This window comes from Leptosomus discolor, chromosome 14 (genome assembly GCF_034619465.1).
Source record: "Leptosomus discolor isolate bLepDis1 chromosome 14, bLepDis1.hap2, whole genome shotgun sequence".
Classification (NCBI taxonomy): domain Eukaryota; kingdom Metazoa; phylum Chordata; class Aves; order Leptosomiformes; family Leptosomidae; genus Leptosomus; species Leptosomus discolor.
This window is the reverse complement of record NC_141404.1, coordinates 12,786,833-12,796,654: the sequence shown is the minus strand read 5'-3', so window position 1 is coordinate 12,796,654 and position 9,822 is coordinate 12,786,833.

Here is a 9,822-nt window from a genome sequence, read left to right as displayed (position 1 = left end):
CCTGTGATGATCTGTGTCCTGGAGAGTTCCTGTCCTAATCTTAGGGCCCACAAAGTTCTGGACACGTGCTTGTTTTTAGAAACGTTATTAAATAATTTATTTTAGCCATCAAGATATGTGGAAGTCCTTGTAGAATCTATCTAGACTAACTTCACAGTAAGCAAAAGTTAGAGCCTGCTAACCCCTGATCCTGTTGTGAGCAGACTGTGATGACAGAAAAGTCTATGTCAAGAATAAATCAACTCTACACGGAGGTTTAATTTCCACATCAGCATACTCTATTTAGGCATTCATTCTCATGCTGAGGAAAAATTAATTCCTGCAAATTCAGAAAACTAAAAAAAAGTAGAGTCCATCAAAACATCTTCATGTATTCATTAGGAAAGGTTTGTAATGAAAGGAAAAAGCCAGTAGTACAGATTCGCTTCTCCAGAGATTTAATTTCCAATTTACTGAGGTCTCTAAAAAGAACACAAGACTCTGAAAGTCAAATAGAATTTTCAGCATAAAAGATTCAAAATTTTAATTTTGACTTACTTTGTGGAGGAGATAATTCAGAAAATGCTCCCAAAGTTGCAGTCAATTATTAGTCCACAGGGTGTGATGCGGTAAAATTCCAGCTTGAGCACAGCAGAGCTTGTGTAAGTAACTTTTACTCTCTCCTTTCTGCCTGCAAGATTACATGGGTGCGGAAGGATTCAGAGGGCATCGTGCTCTGGAAATCACCAGTGTGTCTTCCCAGGATGCTTACTGGGTAAAATGCATCTATAGTACAGTTCCTTCTGAGTGGTTCTGAACTTGTCCTGTACTGGTGCAGCAGAGGCCCCAGCCCAGTTACATTTAATGATTGAGAGCTAAGTCCAAATGAGATCCTTGAGGTAAAGGTGCTGTGGATGTACTATACTAATTGTGCTAATAGTGGAGAGGAGTGAGTGAAAGCCAGAGAGAGTGATTTGGCACTTTGTAGTCAATCATTCTAAATGGTTTACTTAATATCAGCGCTTAGAATAAGAAACAGCATGTCATGAATCCTGTTACAAACACACTGGCTCTCAGCAAAACATCCACCTTCTCTCTGGACTCAACTTGTCTACATTTAAACGAGCAATTCCTCTCCTAGGTTCAGTGTTTGTCTTTTCAAACTATGTAAACTATCCATGTAAGTTCGGTCAGCACAGGTACTTTTTGAGACATTCATCAAAACCTTTCTTTTTAAAAAGACTCTTCTTACAAGATGAATTTCCCCAATGTTTATTTTGTTTCATTTCCCCTCCTCTGTATTGGTGAAAGAGGTGACTGAGCTACTGAAAGCAAATTATGTGTAAACTGAGGCAGGGAGGGATTCCCACAATGTTTACCCATACAACTGCAGGGAAGTAAAAGCCAGGCACCATAAATGTCCACCAGTGGCTGTAATTCATCGCTGCCATGGAAACAAGTACTGTCAACACACCTGATGTCATTCACAATCTTTTCCCAGGAAGTACCACTTTTTTTCTCCTGTTCTACTTTTTCATTGACTGAACAATTAAATAGAAAACCAGTTTGCCATTCAGCATTCTAGTAAAGCTAACTGGATTTTGAAATGTATTGTTCTGTTAAACTATTAAAAGATTAGCACAATTACTTCCCCTGTGGTTCAAAAGAGAAAAGGTAGAAGGCAATGTACAACATTACAATTTTCAGACTCACTGCTCTTGAAATTACTAGCTTTTGGCTGGTTGATCTGAGGTTTGACCATTAATTCTCAGATTTAATCTTTCCATCGTGCAGTTGCACATGGCCATTTGTTGAACAGCCACAACCTGCAGTGAATGTAAAGGAGGACTGACCAGTCACAATTTATCTCTGACAAGAGAATACAGGGCATCTATCACAGTGTCCTGACTCTTACTCAGTATTACCTGATCTGCCAAAGAAACCCACAGAGTGTAGACATGTCATACTGAAGTAAAAGGGCAATTACAGGAGGGACATGCCTGAAGTACCCAGCACAGATTGATTATCACAGCCAACTTTGGGGTTTTTTCAAGTCTTGTTGTAAGTTGTTTTGATGAAGAACTAGTTGTTGAGGTTATAGTAGGAGGGATATCTCCTTTTGAGCCAGCTGGCTAGATTATAGTCTGAGACTTTACTGCAACAAATTCTAGCAATTTTATTCTAGCAAATTACAGCAACAAGAAATTCTATAGTAGTATCTATCACTTCGCTTACCATTTACCAGGGAAGCGTCTTCTGTCTCCATGTGCACAGCACCATCCATTTCTAAATGTAGGTAGAATAATAATATCTCTACAGTGATCTTTGCAGGGATTGTGAAGGACCCATGGTTAATGTGGAGTTTTCATTGGACAGTCTATAATCTTTTTCATGATGTTAAGAGCAAATGTTTTAGTCTCAGGTTTAGTTCCGCTGTGATACGGGAGTGGCTTTTCTCCAAGGTCACTCAGGAAGTGACGCTGCCCAGGATGCCTAAGGAGGGCTCATTTTAATAAAGTCATTGCTTTTAGATAGAGATTGCTAGAACATGCTGTGGAAAAATGAAGAAATATAATTATCTGGCTTTCTGATACAGAAAAGGAGATGACTTTGTGGAGTATTAAAAGCAGTATTTTCGAATGGCACATATCAAGTACGTGCTTTTCTTTACAAAGTCCAGATTCTAATGCTTAACCATATACAGGGAGGGAAAGTGCTGGAAAAATAAGTACTTTGTCTTGTCCCATTAGAAATAGACCCCACTACAGGAGGATTTTCTGCAAGCTCTGTAACCATCAGCACGTGCTAGCATTTGGTATCTACAGGAGCACTGACAAATTCTTCATGCAAGTGTCCAATTGAAATATTTAACAAACTAGAATTTGTCCTGTATGTATCTGCTGGAGCTATTGCTCCTGTAACCCTCTGTTCAAGGGCACGCCACTAAAAAGTTGCAATCTATTGATAAATACTAATTTTAGGCAAAATCTACGATCATACTGTCAGAAACTAACTTTCCTACTCAGTTATATCAGTCCTTCCTACTGCAGTCACAAAAACAACAGATGACTGCTGCAGGCCATCTGCAGTCACTGATCAAATGCTGCCTCAGAAAGCAGCCCAAAACCTTCTTCTGTGGTGTTACACCACGTTAGTTTACATCACAGGGGTTTCCCAAATTAAAAAACCCTATTGATGTTACTATGGCATGTACCTTGGATATAGGCAAAGTTCTGGCAAAGCCATTCTAGGCTTTAGGATTGTCTGGTAAAACTATGGAGTGTAATAACTTACTGCTGCTGCATACAATATAGGATTGTGTTTTGGTGCAAAAAAGGAAAAATACAGCAGTAAATCCTGTAAACTCCGTACTGGATCAGCTAAGAACATTACCAAGTTACTGTGCGCCCCATAGGGTCTCGGGCAGTTGCTTTGACTGTGTGTAACAAAACTCATACAAAATACATACAAAACTTAGTATTTTATTGTCTTTAGGGGGTTTAGGTTTCATACAAGCTATAAGCAAAGCATATCAGGAAGGTTCAAAACATGCTGAATTGGCATTCTTTCTTAATGTATTTGTATGTCTCTATTTCACCACGTCATACCTAGGCTCCCTCCTTTGGACTGGGGTCAACTCTAAGTCCCAAGTTTTCCTGTTTTCACTATGTGAGAATATAGAGTGTGGGAAAGCTCTGATTATTCATGCTTGTGCTGGGTGATACCATGAACAAAAACTGAAGAGGATCTCAAGAGGCTGGTTCAGATAAGCTTTTCAGATAAGTTAAAATTTTCCAAATACTTTTGTGCTTGAAGGGCAGTACAAAACACTCAATAAAGAGATCTGTCACATCTCATCCCTTTGAAAGTTCTGTCTAGAGCCAAAAAAAAATTTCTATTTTTTAATCTAGCTTTTCTTTGAATAGGGAGCCAGTAGCTGAAAAGTATGCAAGACAGTTAATCCAGTGTTCTGACATACAAAGTGTTAGCTCAAGTATGTGAAAGAAAAGTTCCCGGTTTAGGCACTCTGCTTTCCTACCTAATGACATCTGAAAATGATCTTCTTCTTGTTGTATTGAATATAAGGTTTCTTCACATTTTCTTCTGGGCTTGATCTCCATCACTGTGAAACACCCAAAGATCAATTCTGTTCTTACGTGTCACTTTTCTCAGTTAGTAATAATCCCTCCAAGTCACCCACATGGCAGTCCCCAGTGATAATGGCACCGAGTTTCACCATGGGGCATCCCAGCTCAAATAGTGTATTTCAGCATACCCCAAAAAGTTGTCTTAGCCTCACATCCCTCAGATACATGAGAAAGATGCCAGGCAAAAAGGAAATTAGTATTGAAAGTAAAAAGCAACAGCTGGTCTCATTTCTCTTCTCTTCAAAGTTGTGGACTCTGGAAATCGATTTACGGAGCACTGGTTTGAATTCTGACATGGCTACACACAAAGAACTGCATAAAACTCTTGAGAAGCATAATTTGATTTACTGGAAATTGCTGTAGGAAACACAAAGTAAAAAAGGAAGTTTGTGTTACTTAATCGAGCACGTATTTATGTAGCATGTCAAGCAGAAGAACACGTACAGCTAATCAGAGAGTATTGAACAGCTAGAACAGATGCTGATAAGCTCAAATACTGAGTGACAGGCCTGACAAGGACAAATACTGTTCAGGAAGACTAGGGAAAAGAAGGCAGAACACGAAGGCAGTGCAGGAAAAACAGGGAGGCACCAATCCACCCAGAACAGAAATATTTTTGACTGCGGAAGAAGTATGTGGGGAAAAAAAGAGCTTGAGAGAGATTCACCCTTAGTGTCTCAGCACCCTGACTTGCAGGATGCATTAGCTTTGGTCTCCAAGACCTATCAAGAAAATAAAAATGGAGCAAAGCAGCTTTTAAAATAAAGAAATCATGTTAAAATGTGGGACTTTTTTTCCATCTTGCCCGCTGAGACTTTCACAGGGGGAGCTCTCTCCTTTTGCCTTGCCATGCAGACTTGAAGTGGCCTCCTGCATTGCACCACCTTGCACAGCCTTTCCTGGGTCCTTCCGTGTGTCTCCCCATCAGCCCTGACACCCAGTCGGGCTCTGTTCTACATCCATACCCAGACAGGAGGTTCCCTACATGTGTCTTTCTGTTTGTCCAACCTATGTGATTCCCAGCTGAGCACACCCCTTTGGTCTCTGAAAGGCTGCAGTCTCCTGCTGCTCCCACAGGACATAGTGGTGCATATGTAGCGGGGAAAAGCAGACAGACCTCTAGCAACACTGAACGCTTCCACCTTGGGCGTTAGCCAGACATTAATTACCCAGGCTTTTTTTTTAACATAATAAGGCCTCAAGTGCTCAGTATATGGATGAGAGTTACAGGAGTCTCACAGAATAGCCTGATCTGAATCCCCAGACTGAGCAAAGGTTATATTAACAGCCTGCCTCTAGAACAGATCAGGGAAGAAACGAATGAGGTGGGATGTGATACAAAAACTTTTCGTAGTATCAAGGTCAGTGGTTATGCTAAAGTGCTTAGTTTAATAAAAGTGTCTCATTTCCATTGCACAGTTATGATTTGTTACAGAGTAAGTGAAATACTGCCCACTTGAAGCAGATGGCAAAGGTGACCTCGTCTGTACGACTTTGCTTGAGGGGGATTACTCTCACAGTCTTAATACCAGTAGACAAGACGGGAGATTGTATTACGCAACAAGAAAGCATTTTTTGGCTCGCCCATCTAGCTCAAAAGAGGATGTCTGCCATGGTATGTGCAAGTGAATACAGAGGAGACACAATGAGAGAGAGGGAGGTGAGAAGCACAGGATGGCAGAGCGGAGCAGGTCCAATGAGAATCTAAACTGAGATTAAATGACCCCTGATGATGTGAACAGCCTGTAATAAACTGCTGTATTATCTAATCATTAGTCTGTCTTGAATAGGCCCCATTTATCTCTGGCATTGACCCAGTCAATGGATGAAATTGGCCCAATTCAACATTTAAAACAAGCAGTAAAACCTCTGTAAAGCTGCCTGGTATGTGAGGTAAATTAAAGTCTTCACTTTCCTGTTTTTCATACACTGCAGGTGTAAGGCTGAGAAATGCCTGAGGCTGATTCAACTGCCTTATTAGGCTGACATACTTGAAAAACTAATGGGAAGTGGTGCTGAGCAGAATGGATGGATGGAACTTTCTCTTACTTTCTGGAGCACTGACCAATGTTAAAAGTCTTTGCTAAAATGTTAGGAGAGCATTTGGTTTGGAGCAGTTCTTCACTGTAATCTAGTGCAGAGATACTGATTTAAAAGACAATTGATGATCCCTGATTTCTGCTGGATAATCAGAGTAGCTTTTGTATTTTGTGGGTTTGATGTGCTTGGGAGTGAAGGAGGGCTTTTCATTTACCTTAATTTTGCTCCTTTTCCCCTGATTAAAGAGAGATATTTTTGGTGTTTGCAGTCATATTCACTGGGTTGACATTGTCCTAAGAATCACCTGAGACATTACGTACATGCCTGTCAGAAAAATTTCTGTACAAATCAGCTTGTGTTGCACGTGAGAAGTTATGATGGGGTGATGTCAAAGGTATGCAAATTATTGTTCTGAAAAAGCCCATGGAGAAAAAACCTATAGTCAAGGAGTGTGAATGTATCCGATAGACAACCACAAAACAGTTAATGAAAAGAAATCACTGTGGAGTTTAGCTCTGTGCTGCTAGCATTAGCGCTTTGTTACTCAGTTTTCTGGCTGATGAGGCAGTGCGATTCTTAGCTTCCCCTTGGAAGGAGAAATGGATATTCAGGAAATGTGGAGACACAAAAGCTGGCAGCTGCAGTTGCCCTTTTTAATTATTTTTCAGTTATTCCTCTCATGCACTTTTCAACTTCAAGTAGTTATTTAGGAATTTTCAACCTGCTGACCAACACTGAGGTGCCATACGTGCTTGGAGAGCACAGCAAAATTCCTCACTGATTTATCATCTAGACCAACAGTCCTTTTATTCGCTGTGTTGCCTGACATTTCTGCGTGCTGCTTGATGGCTTCAGGAACTCATCTCAAGTACTTTGCATACCAGTAAACAAGACGAAGTAAGAACTAGTTCAGCATATCTCCTTTCAAAAGCCCCAGTACAGTAGGACTGAAATGATGAGGGCTGATACATTTTTTCTTCCTGACACCCTTCAGTTCATTTTTTGGTTTAGTTTTTGTTCGTACTGACCTAATGAAAGCACGTTCTGTCTGGCAGACACAATGAAAGAAAAGACGACAAGCAAAGAGGCAATACAGCATGTACTGGAAAGACATCGTGAGCTATCAGGGATATACTACTGCATAGTGCAAGAGCAAATATGTGGTGGTGTACTAATTCATCTGGTTATTCCTGTCTGCTTAGAATCAGCTCTGTTCTCTCTTCTGTTCCTAAGGAATTAGATTTTCCCTGTGATAGATCTATTTCAGGGTTGTCTATATAGTTTTCTTCTTCTCGGAGCCTCCTGGAGCAGTGCTGGCATTTTAGAAGGCATTCTGTAAGGAATTGTCCTAGTGATATCCTTTGGGCCATGAAAGGATGGGGAAGCGGTCGTTTCTTTTAAGTCCCCTAATTCCTGGTGCGATGTGACCAAGGGTTGCTTTCTTTGGGCAAATTCTTAGTTCACACGGCTGTGAGGAAGACAGGAAATGTAACTGAGGTGTATCCTAAAGTCTTTTAAAAAGAGGTAGGTCACAGGAATTTGCTGGCAAAGCCCTCTTGTGTCTAGTACAGAAACTGCACCTCCAGAGCTAGACTGTCCCCAAACAACTGTCATTAAGTTGCCACCCACGTTATAATGTCTGCAGCTACACCGGCTCCTTTAAGACCTTCTGCAGCCAGAAGATATTCCTGCTTTGCCTAATGATTATATATATGTGAAACAAGGTAGCTGCCTCTTTTAGAAAAGAAATTATAGCGGCTCCATTTCTCATATAATGTGCCTTTGCGTTCAGAAGATCCTGCGTAGTGTAGAGAAACACCTAGCTAGTAATACTTAGCCTGCACACCAGTAAGTGTCTCTTGTGGCAAACTGGTAAGATTTTCTGACAAATATAATCTGCTTTGTCTGCGTATTGTTAGCACTTTATAGTCGCGGGGAATATGCCAGCAGAGAGAGACTGCAGTAATAATTTATGTGGCAGCGTATCACCACAGGAAGTAAAATAATATTCTGCTCTTTCACAGGAGCCAGATAAAAGGAAAACAAATCTCCAAAGCATTTTTGTCAGATGTTCATCCAGTAGAATTGCCCACAGAAACTCCAGTGAGAGATCTGAATGGCTTACTGTGTTTTCCATTTCATTATCACTCAACACTGTAAAACAGGGAAAGATCACTTCATTCTCGTAGTAATTCTTAGCCTTCATAGAAGGATGTAGATGATGTGAAACAGACATCTAGAAATAAATACAGACTATGCATTACATTCCACGGTTTTTTCCCCGAATTCTTTAATTATTCCTTCCCCACAAGCATCTACTCAAGAAAAATACAAGAGCAGTTGACATTAGTATGTGATAAGTAATTAGTATGTAAATACCTGCTTTTGAACCAGATGCTCCTGCTGAAAGATTCAAACAACTTCAATAGCCCTTGCACACTTGCAGAGGCACTTGACTAGAATACAGATGGGAGCTTGGAGCACACCTGTGTCTATGATTTTGCAGTCAGTGGCACTGAGGTCAGTGGCAGCGCGTCCAGCAGCTGCGCTGCGCTGCGCCCACACACCACCTACGGCCTCCAGACAGCACGGCCGGGCTACACGGCCCCGCATTCAGTGCTGGATCAGCAGCCAGCTCTCTGCTGCAGATGAGCTCCGCTGGGCAATGGCTACCTAAGGCACCGAGAGCCAAAATGAAGGTACTGAAATCTGCCAGTCCGCTGTTGCCTAACTCGGCAAACTCCTGTTATTAGTTTCCCAAAGCACTCTGATATGGGGTTCCTGCTCAACACCTAACTTTATTTTACCTAGTTCATGCTACCTAGTTAAAAACCCTGCAGAATTGAGCAGCTAAGCCCCCTATCCCCCAAATAAGTGAGCCAATACTGCTATGGCTTCTTCTAATCTCACAGTGGTAGTAGAGTTCTGACGTTATTTGGGCTAAGGAAGAAATGCCCACCTGCCTCCAGAGAGGTTTTTCCAGTTTTTGTTTTGAAGCTGTTTGGAGGTTTTGCATGGAATTACACATGAACCGAGACAGGGTAAGTAATGCTGAAACCAAGTGATGAAACAATGGGGTTAAGAAAGGTGAGTTCAAACTGCTGTGGCTGCTTTACTGGCAAGACTAAAGTTAGCTGCTGGTTTCCATTTACTGACTCCCCAAACAGAAGTTTACCCAGGGTTTAGTGCCGGATAATTCTTAAATAAAGCAGCCCCGCGAGGACAGGGGGAGACCCCGCGGCCCCATCTGCAGCCGAAGCGGACGGCTGGGACTCTCGCCCTGCCCCGCGAAACGAGCGAGCGGCGGCCCCCAGCCGGGAGCCGCGCAGGGACTGGGTGCAGGCAGGGCAGGGCAGGCCGGGCCCTGCGGCGGCCCCGGCGGCAGGGGGGGGCTCCCGGCCCGGCGGCCCCGGCGGCAGGGGGGGGGCTCCCGGCCCGGCGGCCCCGGCGGCAGGGGGGGGGCTCCCGGCCCGGCGGCCCGCGAGCCAGCGCCGCCGCCTGCCGCCCGCCCGCCCGCGGCCCGGCACCGCGGGGGCTGCCGGGGAGCGGGGCGCGGCCTCGGCGTCAGCCGCGCGCCGGAAGGAGCCGTCACCTCCGAAATGGCGGCGGGAGGCGCCGTGTGGCGGCAGGTGGGGGCCGTGGGAGAGGCGGGGTC